This window comes from Lissotriton helveticus, chromosome 1_1, assembly GCF_964261635.1.
Source record: "Lissotriton helveticus chromosome 1_1, aLisHel1.1, whole genome shotgun sequence".
Lineage (NCBI taxonomy): Eukaryota > Metazoa > Chordata > Amphibia > Caudata > Salamandridae > Lissotriton > Lissotriton helveticus.
The window spans coordinates 1,555,165,974-1,555,186,880 of record NC_136057.1 but is presented as its reverse complement, the minus strand read 5'-3'; positions in this window follow the sequence as shown (position 1 = coordinate 1,555,186,880).

Genomic DNA, 20,907 nt, shown 5'->3' with positions numbered 1-20,907 from the left:
GTGGTGACTTGATGACATTTTATTTGTCATATTGTTCTACATGAGTACCACAGTGGTGCTTAGTTGTATGCCACTATCGCAAAAAGTGCACCTTACTGTCTTTGTGTAAATGTCATAGCCTGGCACTGCAATAGGCTGAAAACCTGTCTCCTTAGGACATTCCCCTGTTAGACTCACTCAGAATCTGGGCACGCAGCCTCATTGAACTCAGCTAATCTACCACTGTTTTTACTCCACTCTGCACTTGCTATATCTCATACCATATGTTGACACGCAGGTATCACTATGAGTTTATGATAAGAATATACATTAACATTGCACTTGTCAGGTCATGTCGGACGTAACTAACATTTGATAAGAGTGTATGTTCCCTGTTTTTGCTCACTTGTGTTTGAGATATATGCTGAACGGTGTTATTTGTCTTGAATCTTACATCTTGTCATGTTTTTATTTTTTAACAGACAACATGTCACCTGATGAAGTGAGACAGTACCTTCTGCAGAAGGAACGTTATATGCATATACGTCGGGTGGCAAAGGGCTCAAATGCAATGGCAAGGAGGTACTGGGAGGTGAGGGCATTAGGACGGTGGAAGTCCATTTCAGAATCCAGCAAGAAAAGTGGATAAAAGCTCGGTGGCCTGCCTGCCTCATCAAGTTGACAGAGGCACACTGATTCAATGCCCTTCAGGTGGCTAACATGGTGGCAGACATCCACAGCCATCCGCTTCTCCCACAGCATCCACACCAGCCCAACCTGCTGCAACCACCTCATCTTGGCAACCAGGTGCACCCTCACAACCTGATCAGCAAGGCACATCATCCCTGACAGCTGACCAACAAGAGACAGAATTCCAGCTTCACCCACAGGGACCAAAGGTTGCTTTTAAACCTCAATGTGGATGTGGCCCATGCTGAACGAGACATTTGTGCGATCAAGTCACACCTACAGGACATTAATTGTTCACTGGGGCACCCCTTCTGAGCCCCTCATTATGTTACCCATCCCCTTTTACAGTAACCCTATTCCCTTAAGCACAGTTTTATACGTTTTGGTTCTGTAGTTTATTAGGTAAAGGAAAGTGCAGTTTTAGAGTAGGTATAGATTAGTGTTAGGTGTAGATAAGGTTTTAGGATTGTCATGCAATCACATAGTGTTTTGGGTTACGTTTTCTTTTCCTTTGGGTCGGTGGTTTATGTCTTTTTGAGTTGTTCAACAAAAAAAAGGAAATATATATATATACATATACATACATTACCTACTGGCGGTCGCCAGTAGGTATATATAGTTAGGATTTTTTCTCTATGGGTTTTTTGAAAATTCTATGTCTAATAACTTTGGCGTTTGTGGACGGAATTGGCTGAAATTTTCAGGAAAATGGCACATTTTGTTTCTGAGCAGCCCCTGGAAATTTGGGGGGAGTTGGTCCAGGGGGGGCCGAGAAAAAAGGGGGGTCCCAAAACGTGTTTTTAACATTGAGTTTTCCATAGGGCGGTTAGCCTCACTTTTAGCCCGAACGGCTGAATGGATTTGCACGAAACTTGGCAAAATTGTAGGGACTGGTAGCCCGATGTGCCTTTTGTAGGTCTTAATATATGTGCTGCAGTGGATTTTGAGAAATTAACGGTCAAAAAAAGATATATATCTGTAAGCGCGGACCAGGCAGCGCCCCGGTACGCGTACTTTTCGCGTAACGGAACTTCGCGTAGCGAAGCTGATTGGCTCTCCGGTGTCTGTCAACATTCTAAACAGTCCGGAGCGGCTGCCATCTTGTCTCTCGGTAGGATCGAGAGACAAGAGGAGGCCAAAACAAAGGGGGAAATAACTATAAGGGGGCATAGTAGATCCTCGCTGACCCCCTAGGTTTAATGTGGAGGTTTTAAAGAGGTCCCGCGGGGCAAAAAAAAAAAAATATTTTTTTGTTTTTTTTCGTGGTTAGCGCCCGGTACGCGAACCGGGAAGCGTTCTGGGGAGCGTACTACAATGAAAAATGAATGATAGACTTTTCAAATGCTGTATGTTAATTGATTGTTGGTTTTGTTGATTATTTTTTTTTTTTTTTTTTATTTTTTAAGCATTTTCTATTGTGTTTCATAATTTATTAAACTTTCTAACATTTCATTGTCAGAAATTTCATTATTATCATGGAATATACATTGTAGTCTCTGAGGTTGTAAAATGTCCTCATTTGCAATGAGGTTATCTACTGCTTGTACACATTGCAGTAGTTCTTGGTCCCAAGTTTCATCCATAAATTCAATCTCATTTGGATCAATGATTTCTGTGTTGGACTCTGGAAGGACAATTTCAAATGAAATTTTTTGTTCACTTTCCATTTTCCCTGAAATTTGCATAAAAAAAATATATATTAGTAGAGGTAGGGCACTGTTGGGATTAATTTTAGATAGGCAGTTTTTAACAGTGAATTCATCCATAAATTCAATCTCATTTGGATCAATGATTTCTGTGTTGGACTCTGGAAGGACAATTTCAAATGAAATTTTTTGTTCACTTTCCATTTTCCCTGAAATTTGCATAAAAAAAATATATATTAGTAGAGGTAGGGCACTGTTGGGATTAATTTTAGATAGGCATTTTTTAACAGTGAATTTATCTTTGGGCAGTGTATAGTATCAGAGTGGAAGTAGGAATATAAAAAAGTGTATCTAAATTTATAAGTACTACAGAGGGATAGTATATAACTAACAGAAAAAGTTTGCCATATTAACTTAAAGTGCACAATATACTTCAGTTTTAAAAATAACAACTTACCTTTAAAAAGAAGTTGAAGTTATTAATGAAAATCCTATTGAAATGTACACCAGGAAGTAGTAGTCAAAATGGCTGTGTTTCCTTGTCTTCCTTTATATATATTCGGGTACATAACCAATCAAATGTCAGGTAAAAAAAGTAGAAAATGAAAGTAACATTTTAATTGGTTGTCAATTCCAACACTTCAGATGTGTTTTGTGAAGTAATTTACCTCACGGTATTTAGAGAGGTCTACAGGCTAAATGGCTAAATGGAATTCCAATCAAATTTGTGAAAATGGTAGGGATTGGTATGTAGTATGAGCTAATCTATATTTGGTGAAATTGTCTCAAGTGGCTTTTGTGTGAACTACTTTCCCACCTTTTTTGATGGTGCGCTTCCCGGGAAGCGACCCGGTACGCGAACCGGTGAGCGCCCTGGTACGCGAACCTTAAGCGTAACGGGAGTCCACCATTTTGTGTTTCGGTCGAATTATGATACAAGATGGAGGGCAAATAATGTTCAGAATAGGTAGAAGGGGGCACGGTAGACTTATCTTGACCCCCTAGGTTTTGTGAGGGTGGCTGAGGAGGCCCATATGTGCGAAAAAAAAACATTTTTTTAAAAAATTTCGCGAGGTTAGCTCCCGGTACGCGTACCGGGTAGCGCCCCAGGGAGTGTACTTTGTTGAAAATTAGTGAAAAAAGTTAGAGTAAAATAATAATTGTGAGTGATTAGATGTAGGGTAGCTCTGAGAAGAGCTTTTGGGTTTATGGTACATTTAGGTACTTATAAGTAGGTACCAATGCACATTCTTAAATTCAGAGTGAAAATTCTGTTGCCCTCATCTGAGAAGTGAACTCCATCTCCTCTGTAGATATCTTGCATGTAGTAACGCAAGTTATTGTTGTACAGGGAGCCCATTCCATGGTCTCTCATGTAAGCTGAAACAGATTTGTTTACATGCTTCCTCGACTTCTCAATTTGTGGACAAAATTGGTTTGACCACCTCCATTTCTGTCTTTGGCATATATTTGAATATACCAAGGCAGTCTGAGGAAAAAGTGCCATCAATTGCTCAAAGGTGTCCTTTAAAAGCATTTCCAGACCTACACCAGTCAAAGTGCCCAAGTCATTACCTCCACAGTGCACAATTAACAGGTCAGGTTTGGGCAAATGCATAAAGGTTTTCACCAATGGTATCAATTGGTGACATTTTAATCCTCTGTGGCCAAACCACTTAATTTCCACATCTTGTAAATTGAGGTTAGGTAAATTCCTGCTTTCAACGTACCTTTGAGCCCAGTGAATATAACTATGACCAACAATCCAGACAGAAAACATGGTGAGAGAAGGTTCTCCTGCAGTCAGATGAAGTGTGGCAATGAAATGGCAGTTGAAAAAATGAGAGTTTGAAATGAAAAAAACTATGGAGTTTCTGTGTTCATGAAGCAGTAACAGTGATTGGTGGATTTTGATTGATGAAAACAGAAAGTTAGGGTGTAGAGATGTGTTGTTTGAGAGATGTATTTTGAGTGGTCAATAAAAAATCATTAAATGAAAGAAAGCACTGGATATGCAGGTGCACTGAGAGTTCAGAGTTCAATTGCAACATTGTTGTGTGAACTTGCAAACACCAGAGTTTCTCCAAGAGGTGGTTGCTATGGAAAATAGCCAGAAATGGCAGAGGGGGGAAGGGTTTTCATTTGAAAAAAAGTGAGGGAAGAGTTTTGATTGGGTGACATGAGAAATATGTGTGAAGAATTACAGCATTTCTGTGCTTTTGATAGCTGCAGACTCTGGAGTGCATACCTTTTGCTCTGCTGAAGACAAATTGGTGTGTTTCTTAGACTGTTTTCAAACTCAAAGTATTTGCTAAGGTGAGAAAATATTTCTTTATTTTAGATAGAGAATAGTGTGCTTTAAGGAGAAAATTATGATTTATGTGGCGCAAATTGCTTGTAAATATGCTCTCACATGTGCATGGAAAAATTTGATTTTGAATGTTAGTGTTATATAGCCATGTTAAAAGTGACCCAACCATGCTGGAAAGTCAATCAAAAAATGATTTCATGTGTTTTAATGACATTTTAAGTCATTTTCTCATGTGCAGTGTTTAGAAATTATGATTTGAAAATCGTTTTTGGGGAAAAGGAATTGTTTATAAAATCATGACAAGGACATAATGGTGTATGGTTCTTTATAAGGCAATTGACTGTCCCTGATGTTATTTTTCTCATTTTAGTGTAAGACCTTTCTCTGTGGCGCAAATTGTGTGTAAATATGCTCTCTTTTTTTTTTTTTTTTTTTTTTTTTTTTTTCAAAGGCAGAGGCAGATCAAAATACAGAGATGGAACAAGATACAGTAATAAAAATAAAACAGTAATAAGGTGATCAAGATCAGTAGCAAAATTCAAAATAAGCTGTAGCAGAATACTATCACTTTAAATTATAAACATATTTAGATTAAATCCAATTATCAATAGGAAGCCATAACTTCCTAGCAAATAACTTTTTTCTTCGTCCCTTCAATTTATAGACTGCATTGTCCATTCGATATATATCTAACAATTTACCTAGCCATTGTTCAAATGAAGGTGGGTCAACATCTAACCATCTAGAAGTTATACAAAAGCGATAAATGGACATTCCAATGAAAAGAAAATACTCTTGATCAACGGATAAACTCTCGGGTGGAAAGTATACACCAAAGATAGTGACAGAAGGGCATAATTTGATGTTGGTATTTAACAAATTAGTCAGAAAATGTTCTATCTTATTTTTATATACAGTAAGTTTAGAACAACTAAAGAACATATGGCATGAATCAGCTGCTAAAATGCCGCACCGACTACAATTGATGCCTTTCGTAGCTTTCCATTTGACAAGTTTAGCAGGTGTATAATACAGATCCAAGGAGGCCATATAGTGTTGGCTTTTGAGAGAACTGTTAATTAGTACTGTATTACTAAACTCAAACGCCCTTACCAGATCAATCCCTACTATAGACAGTTTCCTCTCCCACTTCTGGGCTTGTTGATCCAGGTCATCAGATAGCCCATTTAACATCAGCTGATAGATGGTACCAATACGAGCATCCTTCCTAACACTCTCCAAAACTTCGTTAGGCTCCATTACATCACTGTAGAGCAGATTTTTCCTATCCAAAAAACTCCGAATTTGTAAGTACTTAAAGAAGTCATGTCTAGAAAGACCAAATATATTTAGGAGTTCAGCGAAAGACATTAAGGTCCCAGCTGAGTACAATTGCCCAATTAATTGAATCGATCCCAAACAAAATCCAGAAGTAGGAATATTTTGAGACATACCTGGTGTTGAGATGTTACAACGTATAGGTGTATAGAAATTATATTTAGGGATAATCCGCAAGACTTTGTTCATCTGTTTCCAAGCCAAAAAAGCAGAGAGCAAAATCTTAAATTTTGTTTTTTTATAATAGCTCGGCTCCGTAAATATTAATAATGATTGACGGACATAATCACCCATAAGCATTTCAAAAATGGAAGGTGCCTTACTGATTTCATTGACATGGTCATGAAATAGTAAAACTTTAATAGTTTTAAGGGTAATATGCTCTCACATGTGCATGGAAAGTTTTAATTTTGAATGTTTGTGTTACATAGCCATGTTAAAAGTGACCCAACCATGCAGGAAAGCCAATCAAAAAACGCTTTCATGTGTTTCAATGACATTTCAAGTCATTTTCTCATGTGCAGTGTTTAGAAATTATGATTTGAAAATCGTTTTTGGGAAAAAGGAATTGTTTTTAAATTCATGAGAAGGACATAATGGTGTATGGTTCTTTATAAGGCAATTGACTGTCCCTGATGTTATTTTTCCCATTTTAATGTAAGACCTTTCTCTGTGGCGCAAATTGCTTGTAAATATGCTCCCACCTGTGCATGGAAAATTTTGATTTTGAATGTTTGTGTTACATAGCCATGTTAAAAGTGACCCTACCATGCAGGAAAGCCAATCAAAAAACGCTTTTATGTGTCTTAAGGACAATTTAAGTAATTTTCCCATGTGTAGTGTTTTGAAGTTATGATTTGAAAATCGTTGTTGAGGTAAAGGAATGTTGTTAAAATTTATGTGCGCCATATGCCCCCAAATTTCTTTTTTAGGGTTGCAGCAGGGTGTTCTTGAGACACCCCTGCACCTTTGGAATAAATTCCTAATTTGTGATGAGCAAATTGTTAATCGCAAATTGCACCTTCATTTATATGAGCCTCCTAGCTCATGGAAATGAATGGGTAATTTGCAATTAGCAATTTTCTCATCGCAAATTTGGAATGGTAAAGAATCGCTATTTATTCCTTAAAATTCGCTTTTTTGGAAATGCAAAATAGTTATATGATACATATGGCGGTTGATGTCTAACAAGATAAGAAGCTTAGGGATACATTTATGATGACTGGCGCAATGAAGTAGAAATCACTTACTTCATTGGTAGGCCTTTACATGAATTATCTCCTCTGTATTCTTCATCAAGCATAACTTTAATCTGCAATCCTGAGTAGGCCTCACCTTAAACAAACCTCTGGATAGGCCACATCCTATTGTCATCCTGAATTAATCATTTAAAATGCTAGGGACAGATTTATGATAGGTGTATACCTCTTTTGTGCCACTTAGAAAACATTGTCCATGGGGAAATGACTTAAAATGTCCTTAAGACACATGAATGTGTTATTTTAAAACGTTTGCAAATTTTTTGGGTCACTTTCAACATGGCTATGTGACTGAAACAGTCAAAATCTAAATTTGCAATGCACAGGTGGGAGCATATTTACAAGGAATGTGCTTCATGGGGAAAGGTCTTATAATGTAATATGGGAAAAATGACATTAGAGACACTGAAATGCCTTATAGAGAAGCATACACCATTATGTCCTTGTCATAAATTTGCAAACCATTACTTTTCCCCAAAAACGATTTTCATATTATATTTTGAAAACACTGCACATGTGGAAATTACTTAAAATGTCAATAATTCAAAATTTGCGATTCCTTAAATGCAATGTATCAAAAAAAAAATATGTAAAAAATGATATTAAGGATTTGGAAACTACCACCAACTTCTAGTTTGTGGTAATTTGCGAATTCTTTTCAAAAAGCATTTTTTTCAACAAAAAAAAAAGGTCCCATATGACGCCCATACATGCCATTAGGGCATGTAGGTGTGCCATGTGCTCTCAAATTTCTTTTTCAGGGGTGCAGCAGGGTGTTCTTGAGATACCCCTGCACGCTTGAAAAAAATCCTATTTTGTGATGAGCTAATTGCTAATCACAAATTGCAACCTTAATTCCTATGAGCCTCCTAGCCCATGGAAATGAATGGGTAATTTGCAATTAGCAATTTGCTCATTGCAAATTAGGAATAGTAAAGAATTGCTATTTATTCCTTAAAATTTGCTATTTAGGAAATGGAAAATAGTTTGATGGTACATATGGTGGTTCATCTGTAACAAGATAAGAAGCTTAAGGATACATTTATGATGACTGGTGCAATAAAGTGCACATTACTTACTTCATTGGTAGTCCTTTATATGTATTATCTCCTCTGTATTCTTCATCAAGCGTAACTTTGATCTGCAATCCTGAGTAGGCCTCACCTTAAACAAACCTCTGGATAGGACACACTTTATTGTCATCCTGGATTAATCATTTAAAATGCTAGGGATAGATTTATGATAGGTGTATGCCTTTTTTCTGCCACTGTGCGTCACTTTTATGATGCAGCGGTGGTGCAAAATATTTGCTATGAGGTGCCAACATTAAAAATTGATGCATTTAGGCAGATATGTCATGGTGTAAAAAAAAAACGTACCACATAAAACCCAATCAGCAGTAATGCAAAAGATGCACCATGTCGCAAGACAGGCCTCACTTGGGGCCATATGTATCAAGCTAATTAGCATTTGCAAAGATCAAAATTCTATGAATTTCGGCCTTTGCGAATGTTAATTAGACAAATGGTATGTATCAAACAACTTTGATGCAAAATAAGGAGTAGCAAAATTTGCTATTCCTTATTTTGCGATTGCACTGAAGCATTTGTAAATTTTGTGACTACTTAAATGCAATGTATCAAACAAAAACTATGTAAAAAATGACATTAAGGATTTGGAAACTATTGTGGTAAATTAGTGGTAATTTGTGAATTCTTTTCAAAAAGCTTTTTTTCAAAAAAACAAAAGGTGCCATATGACGCCAACACATGCTCTTAGGGCATGTATGTGTGCCATATGCCCCCAAATTTGTTTTTCAGGGGTGCAGCAGGTGTTCTTGAGACACCCCTGCACCCTTGGAAAAATTCCTACTTTGTGATGAGCAAATTGCTAATCGCAAATTAAACCTTCATTCATATTAGCCTCCTAGGCCATGGAAATGAATGGGTAACTTGCAATTAGCAATTTGCTCATCACAAATTAGGAATGGTAAAGAATCGCTATTTATTCCTTAAAATTCGCTATTTAGAAAATGTAAAATATTTTGATGATACATATGGCAGTTCATCTGTAACAAGATAAGAAGCTTAGGGATAGATTTATGATGACTGGCGCATCACCAGGGATGTGACAGTCATCCTGCGCCACTGTTCCGCCACCCATGTTGTGCTGCATTTACAATGTGGCGCAGCATGGGGCAAAAACGGCACAGATGCGTGACGCATCTGTGCCGTAAAGGTGGTGCATTGCTGGAGTTGTATCGCAAGTGCGATGCAGCTCCAGCAAGGCTCAGGGGTGTCCCATCTGCACAATGCTGCATCAAGACCTATGCCAGCTTCAATCAGGCGCAGGGTTTTGACGCAGCTTTCTCCTATCTGATTGTAAATGCGGCACACCATGGGTGGTAAAGCAGTGGTGCACATTAACTGGTGCATGCCTGGGGATGTGCCATTTAATATAAATCTGCACTTTAACATTTGAGTATGTGCAGGGGACACAGAGTCGTTGAGGCTTATCCAAGGTTAAGAAGAGATGAGTCCTGTTCAGTGAAAAATTAGACATAGGCTTCACCTGCTCAGCATTGCTGGACATGGCTAAATAATAGCTGCAAAATGTTAATCTTGTTAAACAATTTTACTATTATAATCTCTGAGATTTGTTTCTTACTCTGCAACATCTCATTGTTGTTATCTTTCTTTAAAGATAAAGACAACATCAACATGAGCGACAATCAGCAATCAGTTGATTTTGACCTCATCATTGAACTCGTAATTGAAACATCAGTGGATGTTGATCCCTTGGATGATTTAAATCCTGAGGATGAAGAAGAGCGTGATGAGGATGCAGATTTGTCCGAATTATATGATATAGGATGGGAAGCTGACCTGCTTGAGCCTTTGGAATTATAAACATTTATTTTTAAAATGTATAATCAATAAAAAGTAAAAAGGTAAACCGTTTAATTTAAAAATAAAGGCACCTTCAAAAACAGGTTATGTGTAGTGTCTTCAATAAAATATTAAAATATGCTCATAAAATTAGATCAGATTCACATATAAAATAGCATAGGTAACATAAATATAAATGTCATTTCTTTTCTGGTATTTCTGTATTGTAAAAATGGCAATGACTAAAAAATCTTCAAATTAAAATGTCAAGTAGTGTGTTATGTTTTTGATCACTATTACTGATTTACTGTTTGATAATAATGTTTATTAACATTTTTTATTATATTTTTCCTCAGATTCAACTGCAGATCATTTCAAGATTTTAATATGCCTACAACACAAAGACAGATAAAGGCTGCAAAACGTCAAAGACAGCAGGAGAAAAAAAAAATGCAGCAGTCCTCTAACAAAAAGATTTCTCAAGCCACGAAGAAAGCACCGGGTAAGAGCTCTAAATATTTCATAAGAAATATTTGTAATAAAAAAAATATTACTACAGAAAATGTTTCAGTCCATAACACGAGGAGTAAATCAAATGGAAAGAAAAGGACAATGGAAAATGTTACTGCTAGAGCAAGAGATAAATCTGTGCATGATAGTAGAAGGAAACAACAGTTTAGGGAGATTCGTAAACGAATGTTCCGCAACAGGATAATTGGCAATTTGTTAAAAAATATTAAGAAAGGTCAACAGAAACTAGTTTTTTATAAGAGAAAAAAAAAGTTGAGAAAGTTATTGATCAGGCATTTGAAATTAAACGTAAGTTATTTATTTTGATAATCAATAGAATTAGGAAGCTAAACAAGGCAATTTTTGATTTCAAAAGAAATAGTAGATGGAAGAGAATAGTTAATCGTAGTAATTTTTGTGAAGTTTTTTCTGGAGAATGGATGCATAGTTCAAGCTGTGAGGCATTTTTTAATGAAGAGAGTTATTTCCAGGATAATGATTTGGTGCATGCAGTTGACATCAGTGGTCGTGCTTATGAAGTGAAAGATGGTTGTCCAGTTGAAAAAGAAAAACTTGTGACAACAGAGGCAGAAGAGTTGTTAGGTAATGAGGTTTTAGGAAGACGTGCTAAGGGTCCTGTGTACACCTGGAAGTGTAGTAGTATTTGCAGTGTGCGACAGGATTCCATCAATTTGCTTTGTGATTTTGTACGGTCATTTAACAAAAAAAGTTTGAAGCAGAAAATGAGGTTGTTGCAAGAATTAGATCCTTGCAGAGTAAGAGAAGTGACAGGTTTGCATGGTCATTCACTGGCTTGTCTTTCCAGGAGAGTATGCCAGAGTGTTTTTCATCATTTCAGGATGCTAGCAGTGCATCATAACAAAGTGAGGAAATTAGTTAGAATGTTGTATTATGCTAAGAGTCCAGCAATTATGCTGAAACAATTATGCGCTGCTCTTTTGCATGGTTCTGAAATAGATGTGAAGAATATATGTGAAGAAATTGAGTTTTGTTACTTTGGAAGTAAAGAGGAGAATGTTGAAATTGAGCAAGAAGTAGAGGGTCATTTGGAAGATAGTGTACATGTTTCCAGTACAGATAATTTCCAGAGGGAAATTGCGACGTTTGACATGAAATCAAGTGAGAGGCCTAATTTCACTTGTGTGTGTTGTAGACGCACTTATTATAAGAATCAGACTAAGTTAGTGGATTTATATGCAAAAAGTGAAAGGGAAAATAATAGTGAATGGAAGGATTTTGCAACATACTTGATGGTAGAAAATTGTTTTGATTTGGGATTGGATCAACGTGTGTGTACTTATTGTTGTAACAAATTAAAACAAAACCAGATGCCTGCTAGAGCAGTTCATAATAATCTGGAATTGGTTGAGATTCCTTCTGAATTGAAGGACTTAAATACTTATGAATCTATTTTGATTCAAAGTATCCATCCCTTTCAGGCTATTGTAAGAATGGAGCCAAAGACAGGGAAATTGCCTCCATCAGATTTACAGAGAGGATTAAAGGGAAGAGTTGTTTATTTGCCTCTAGATTTGAAGAAAAACATTAACACAATTGGAGTAGAAAAAGTGGAAGAGGAACCTCTGGTTATCTTAGTTAATGGGGTTCCGACAAAGAATAAGAAAATATGGCAAGATTTAGTAGATGTTAGGAAAGTTAAAAAGGCAACATTGTATTTGAAAAAAAATAATAAATACTATAAGAATGTATATGTTGCAGAAGAGGAAGTAAGTGAGGAAGAGGATAGCGATTTGTGTGCTGGTCAAATTGAGAAAGTAGAACCCTCTACTAGTGAGGAAATATATGAACATTATAGTGTTCATCCTTTGCATTCCAAGGAAGTCATGGGGAATGCTATTGAGTTGTTTCAAATGAAACAAGCCAAAGGGAGTCCCATTAGTGTTTGGGAGGAAAGTTTGGAAGCTCGGTGTTTCCCACAGCTTTTTCCAACAGGTCAGGGAGGAAGATATGATGAGCGACCTCATCAAATTCCTGCTTCTGAATACCGGACTTTGCGATTGTATGCAGGAGATGCTAGGTTTCGACAATGCATTCCTTATTTGTTTCATCTCCTGTTTGAAAGCGATCTGTCTGGACTGTCATATGCAGTGAACCACATCTTGAAAAGTGGTATACACATGCAAAACATCTCGGCAAGTGATTTTATGGATAAAGTGAATGTCCAAGATAGTATTTTGGATTCTCACCTGATTAATCTCATGGCGTGTCAGCGTGGTACTAATGAGTACTGGTACCGTCGTCATGGTGATTTAAAATGTATGCTGAGGAACTTAGGTACTCCCACATGGTTCCTCACTCTGAGTTGTGCCGAGTATGGCTGGGAAGACTTACTTCAATTTCTACGAGAGGCAAATGCTAACGTAGATAACATCGAATTCAAGACACCCGGAGAACTGTGCTCTTTGGATCCAGTCAATGTATGTAGGTACTTCAATCATAGATTTGAAGCTATGATGTCTTTCATCATGAATAAGAAGAATCCACCTCTTGGAGAGGTGTTGGATTTCTTCTGGAGAAAGGAGTACCAAGCAAGAGGTGCTCCTCATATACATATGTTGTTGTGGATCAAGGATGCACCTAAATTTGGAACGGATCCAGAAGACTCAGTGATGAGTTTCATCCAACAGTATTCTACGTGTGCTGTTCCAAACGCAAAGGAGAAGAAAAGCCTAAGAGAAAAAGTTCTGCGTTTCCAAAGCCATCGATGTGGAAAGTACTGCCGTCGTAAATTCCGAAACAAAGACAAGTTCTACACCAAATGTCGTTTCGGCTTTCCACGACCGGTGATTTCTAAAGGAAGAGTAAACAGTTTGATGTCTTCGCTGCGACATAATGTGATGAAGAAATCACCTAAAAACACATACAATTTGAAGAGGAATGAAGAGTCCAAGTACATCAACGACTACAACCCGGTGATTTTGTCCATGTGGAATGCTAACATGGATATACAGTTTGTGGCTGATAACTGTATGGCTGTGGCTCGGTATGTGACGTCTTACATCACCAAAAAAGAGAAGACAGAATTGAAGGATATGTGGGAGGACATTTCCCATGAAAAGAGCCTCAGCAAGAAGTTGTACAGTTTCAGTCTGAAGATGTTGTCGCATCGAGAAATCGGAGCGTACGAATGTTCTGACCGGTTGTCTTCAGCAAGTCTCTATGCCAAGTCCAGGAGTATCGTTTGGGCGAGTCTTGGTCTTGCTGCAACGCGTAATCGAGTTCTCAAACCTGTGCGGGAAATTGAGTATTTGGCGGAAAAGGAGCCAAACAGTACCGACATTTTGAAGACAAACATGTTGGATACATATTATCCAAATCGAAGCAGTCACCTAGAGAATGTTTGTCTGTATGAGGTTCTGCAAAATTACATATTCAAGAGGAACATCAAAGAAGATACTGAGAAAGGAGTGTATGCTGTAATAGGAAGTGAGGGATGTCTGGTCAAGCAAAGAAAATGCCACTTGATAAACCATCGAAAATTGAGTGGCGAATCTCCTGAAAAAAAGGAGTTTTTCTATTTAGCACTTTTGCAACTTTTCAAGCCTTGGCGTGCAGAAGAGGAACTGCTTGGAGATTTCCTCTGTTACGAAGACTCTTTCAATGCCGCCAAGGAGACCATAGAATGTCCTGCTTTTCCCAAATATGTAGAAATGTTGAATGCGGAAATTGAGCAGGAAGCAACGATTGCAGCCGAGATTGCCAGAGACAGTTCTCAGGACAGTCAGAGTTCTGCTTCATTGAGTCAGGATCCACTAGGAGGACCTCTTATTGAAAATGAAGCTGCCACTGCTATGAATGAAGTGGAAAGAGCCATGGCACATGCTCAAGAGGATGCGGTTAACTTAGAAGAGTTGGAAAGGCAACTCAACGTTGAGCAGAGGAAAATATATGACGAAGTTACCATGCAAATTGATCATGGATTAAGTCATGATAAGAAAGAGTGCTCATGTACGTCGTTGAAGCCTGTCCGACTGTACGTGAGTGGAGAAGCGGGAACTGGAAAAAGTTTCCTCATTAAAGCAATTTCATGCTATTTGCAGGAAAGGACAGAGTCATCGCTGTCTTGTGTTGTCACTGCTCCAACTGGACTGGCAGCACATAATATTAAAGGGATTACTTTACATCGTTTACTGATGCTGCCAGTGGAGCATGACAACAAATTAGAATATCACAAGCTATCTGGAGATGCTTGTTTTGAAGTTTCAAGAATCTTGAGGAAAATGAAACTTCTTATCATTGACGAAGTAAGCATGGTTTCCAATGTCATGCTTGCCTTTGTGCATTTGAGGATGCAAGAAGTTCTCAAAACAGAGTATGATGTGTTATTTGGTGGCAAACACATCATTGTTTTCGGAGATCTTCTGCAGCTGACACCAGTGAAAGGGCAACCTGTGTTCAAAATGCTCACGCATGAAGATACCAGGAAGTGCCTAGGCAGCATTGGCAACGTCAATATATGGTTAAACTTCAATTATGCTGAACTGCATGAAAATATGCGTCAGGCGAAGGATGAAGTTTACAAGACTATTCTACAAGATGTTAGAATTGGAAAAGTGACCGAGCATGGGAAAGAAGTTTTAAATGCACGATTACCGTCAAATTTATATCCAGAACAAGATGTTGTGCCTGAGAATATTTTTCAGAAAATTACTGAAAAGAAATCTGGAATATGTTTGATGCCAACTCTTGCAGAATGTGCCAAATTTAACAACAAAATGTTGCATTTAGAAAAGCAAGAGATTGTGAAACTGGAAGCTATTGATAGAGTAGAGCATATGGGATCAACAATTATTTTGTCTGAGAATCTGAAAACTAAATTGGATTCATTAGAGAAGAGTATATCTAAAACTGCAGGTTTTGAAAAGACTCTGAATGTGTGCTTGAACTGACGTATAATTTTAAGAAGGAATTTACATGTTGAAAGAGGTCTGGTAAATGGATCAATGGGTAATGTTGTTGATTTTGTGAAATACAGAAATAGAGATGGAATTGAATTTTTAAAAATTAAATTTGATGGCATTGAGGAAGTACAGCTAATTGCTCGTTGTTCTGCTAGATTTTTGCTTGTAAAAGACTTATATGTTCGCCGTAAACAGTTCCCTGTTTGCTTGGCATATGCGGTGACAATCCATAAATCGCAAGGTTTAAGTGTAGACAGTGCATTGGTGAATATTGGCAGTTCTGTGTTCAAGGAGGGTATGGCATATGTGGCATTGTCACGAGTTAGAACTTTATCGGGATTGTACTTGATTGAGTGTGATGTCAGAAACATTTGTGCAGATCTAGATTGTGTTAAGGAATACAATAGATTAAGAAGAGAGTATGCGCCACATTTGCCTCAGTTTCCTTTGTTTGAGAAACGTCTGGTAGGCCGGAAACGAAGAAATGAGAACAATACTGGGGAGGTTGTAGCAAAAAGACAAAAAGTGAATGAACCTAAAATTACAAGCAGAAACAAAGAGGATTCTGTTGAAGATGTTGTTGGTTTTCAGTTTGAAAACAGTTCTGGTGTCAACTGCTATGCTAATGTAGTAATTAATGTTTTGTTTTCTCTAAAAAATGTAAAAGAAGAGATTGTGGTCAATTCTGATCAAAGATTTTGCAGTTTGTTAAATTCTGTGTTAGAGAAATGTACCACTGATAGAAGAAACATAGAAAGTGTGTCTGAAATTAGAAATCTGTTAGATAGATGTTCAGGCCAAACACAATTCTCTCAAAATATTCAGCAAGATTGTCAGGAGTTTTTAATGTATATGCTTGATGTATTACATGGTGAAGGTGTAGATGTAGATCAGCTGTTTGGGCTTTCTTATCAATGGCAGCATGACTGCGAGAACTGTATGGTATCAAGTACTACTAGTGTAGACTCAGAAAGATTTATATATTTAACTTTGCCAGACAGTAAATCAGTCTCCTTTAATAAGCTAGTAAAAGCTGCTAATCACAACATGGAGTGTAGCCAATGTAAATCTGAAATGATGTCCACATTATTTATACGAACATATGGCCAGTACGTCATTTTAATGTTCCAACGATGTAGGCCTGATGGAACAAAATTGACAACTTTAATAAAAATTTTTGTAGCTTCGCAGTTGTCAATATCAGGAAGGACTTTTGTAACTACAGCAATTATATATCATGACGGCCCTTCAATAACATCAGGACATTACACAGCTTATTTAAAGTCTAGAAATGGCTGGTCATTCTGCAATGATTCTGTTTTAATTTTCAAAAAAAAAATGCCGTATGACCTTAAAAACTCTTACCTGGTGTTTTTAAAACCAAAATTTTAGGGAAATAATCTCGGGATGTGCTCTGTGGAATTTCAAGAAGTTCTAATGGCTCCTACACAATTTGGCCTTGAGGATAAGTGTAGTTCAGAGACATAACTTCTAATCATAGGACTGGACATCATGGAGATATATGTGCACTTTTAATGAGTTCAGAAAAACTGTTTCTTTTCATAAGCTAATTGAAGCAGCCAATCAAAACATGGAGTAGAGGGAATGTAAGTCTGCAATGCTGTCTACTGTTTTACATTGCTTTGTGATTAAAAGTGATGTAGAGAATTAAATAATTGTAGTACTCATAGAGGTAGTGTAAGTCTGCTTCATATTAAGCAGTATCAGTGTCATAGGAAATGTAGAACATGACTGAGCAAGAAGGGGAAGATATTACTATTCCAGGATTGTGAAAATGATCTTCAACATTTTAATTGTGAAAGTTGCGGAAATGCCAAATGATGGGATTGGCTTACAAGAAATCCAAGAGTTATAAATATCTCTGACTAGATTTGGCCTTGTGGAAAATAGTGGTAGAGAGCAAGAAGTCATTTATTGCATGTAACGTGTTTTTAAAAACGATGGAGGTTTTCTTTCAGAAAGTGGCGGGCTGAAAGTAATAACAGCACAAAAGAGTGTAAGCTGTTCATAGGACATCCTTGGACGTCATGGAAAGTAAGTTAACTTTAAGGAGTTCTGAATTTTAATTTCTGATGTTGTATGGGTTTTTTAAACACAATCATTTTGATTGTGTTTTTTTTTCCCCGCTGTTACATGATGAATACCTTCAAGTCACTGTTTTTAGTGAATTTTGATACATTCTGAGAACAGCAAAAATAAACCATTTAACATGTATAATTAATTCTGTACTGTTTGCATTTATGATATATATGTAGAACTGTGTAGGAGGCATGGAGAAGGTGAGTTTTCTGTAAGTGTTAAATTTATTGCATGCAGTGCTGCACTTCTACGTATTCTTTCATATGCTGGACTACATCTGCACAATGAGATACCTAAGCAAAGGAAACACAAGTGATGTGATTGTGAAATGAGCAAAATAAATTGCACATATTTCAATTACATCACCTGTGTTTCCTATCATTATGAATCACATTGTGCAGATCAAGTTTAGGTCTGTCCAGGGAAACATAGGAGGTTTCTACTTTGTTGAAGAGTGCAGTGGACATGACTCACTTCATTGGTAGACTTTCACAGATATTATCTCCTCTGTACACTTCAACAAGTGTAAATCTCATCTTGAACTCTGAGTAGGCCTCACCTCAAACAAATCTCTGGATAGGAGACATGTTATTGGCATCCTGAAGCGACACTTTTCTGAAACAAGAGCAATGCAAAAGATGCACCATGTTTTAAGATAGGCCTCACTTCATCTGCATCAAGATACTGTTAGTTTAAAATGTATATCTTTAGGATTGTGTAGAGGACCTGGAGAAGCAGAAGCTTCTGTCAGTGTCAAAGTTGTTGAAAAACTATTTGTCCTTCAATATTTTCCCTTGTCTTTTGTAATTTTTAAATACATGTTTTAATATTTTTCAAATGTTGGTTCTCTCTTTCACAGATTGAAAGTATAAAAATAAAATGTGATTCATTTAACGGCAATTACAAGGTAAATAGTTGTACTCTTTTCGTTACATTTCTATCACATTCACCTACTATTAGATCCACTGCTTCACTTCTTTAATCCTCAGTTTCCTGCCTTTGTTACTTTCCTCATTCCTTTCTCTATTACCTACTTACTCAAATCCTTCCACTCTTTTTCTCAGTCCCTCTGTTCTCATAGTTCCTCAGTCTTGTTCACTCACTCCATCTCTATTACTCTTAGTGTCTGTGAATTACTTTCCCACCTTTTTTTTTGGACCGCTTCCCGGGAAGTTGCCTGGTTCGCAAACCAGCAGCGTTATGGGAGTCCACCATTTTGTGTTTCAGTCGAATCAAGATACAAGATGGAGGGCAAATAATGTTCAGAATGGGTAGAAGGGGGCACGGTAGATGTATCTTGACCCCCTTGGTTTTCTGAGGGTGGCTGAGGAGGACCATAGTTCTTCACTCTTGTTCACTCTCTCTGTTTCTATTAATGTCACTGTTTATGACTGATCATAAAAAAATGTTTAAAAAAAGAACAGTAACTATAAGGGAAGGAAACAGACAGTTATGTTAAAAGAAAGACAGCTATAGGGAGTAAACTAAGGATACTGTTACCTACAATCCACTGCTGTTGATGTTACTGACCATGTCATGAATGATGTAATATGTGACATCATCAGCAGTGGATTGTAGGTAACAGTATCTCTTGTTTACTCCCTAACGCTGTCTTTCTTTTCACATAACTGTCTGTTTGCTTACCTTATACTTACTGTTCTTTTTTTAAAAAAATATTTTTTTTGGTTAGCTTCCGGTACGCGTACCGGGTAGCGCTCCGGGAGCGAACTAAGAGAAATAGAGATTGGCAGAGTTTCAAATATTCTACCAATTTTTTTATAATGGGTAGTTAGTTCTGAAAAGAACTTTTTTTTTTATGTTTTTGTTGTTTTATATTTTTTTTAGTATTTTTTGAACATTTTTTTACTTTTTTTGTATTTTCTGAACGTTTTTAAAAAATTTTTGGTTTTTTTGGGGGGGGGGGAAACAAAAACGATCCATTGTAAAGGGCTCAACAGGAGCAACAAAAAAAAAAGAATTTATTTTTTGGGGCGTCTCGGACAAACATTAACATGATTTTGAATAGCTCGTAAAATCAAACTGATGCTACTTTCTCTGTAGCAGATGAAAGCGCCACATTCCACGCACACTTGCTTTACGTGCCCAAACAACATTTGGATGTTTGCGATCATCTCCCTCGCCTCTGGTCCCGACACCTCTGGGACAACCGATCTTCTTGCCATTGGGAGGGGATTTTGTTGTTCGTCACGTAGCTGGGCAGCACTATAATTATTTGGGTGCCACCTACTCATATGCCGATGCATAGTGTGATTGCCGTAACTGTATTTTTTATCAGTTCCCCTTGACAATCTATCACCGCATATACGGCAAAACACGTAGCGTGCATTCACTTTTTTTTGCCCCTCTGGAATTCTATAGAATTGCCAGATGTAATTCTCCTTTCGATTGTACCTCCTGGGCTCCTCTGGCAAAAACTCAGGCTCTTCCTCCTCTTCCTCCTCTTCCTGTTCTTCCTCTTCTTGCAAAATTACTTCTGCAGGTGGTCCTCTCTTTCTTGGATTTGGTGGAGGTGGTGGGTTAGCACCAGCTGAAGCTACTAATGAAGCCATCTCAAAGTCTAAATAAAGGGTCTTTCTCTCACCAAGATGAAAGTCAGAGTGAGGAAAGAAGGAGGGGTTTTCATCATTTGGGAAAAACAAAAGTTCTAAACCAATGAAAAGTGTTCATTTTAGATCACATGACCTAGTATTACATCATTAGGAAACCAAAAGTGAAATGAACCAATGAAAAGTGTTATTACCGAGTCACATGACCTGCTGTGTTTACGTTACGCGGTCGGCGCCGCGCCGCGGATCGCTTCCGGTTCGCGTACCGCTATGCTTCCGGGTACGCGAACGTAGCACGTAATATGACGTATTACGCGAGAACGCGAAACGTCATGCTGACGCGAAGCGTCACGATGTTGTTTTGTAACGCGAGAGGTGCGCAAAAGGAACGTTTACCGGTTCGCGTACCGGGTCGCGCCTCCGGATTGAGCTAACGGGAAGCTAACCGGTACGCGTACCGGGAGCGAAACAAAAAAAAATAAAAAAAAAATTGTATTAAAAACATGTAAAAAATATTTTTCTATTTAAAGAATAATACATTGTAAAGGTTTTGATATTAGCTATTAAAAAACCAATGAAATTCACTGAAAAAACCATAGGTTATAGACCATATATAGTTAGGAATTAGCATTTACAAAACCTTGAAAATTCACTGAAAAAACCATAGGTTATAGAC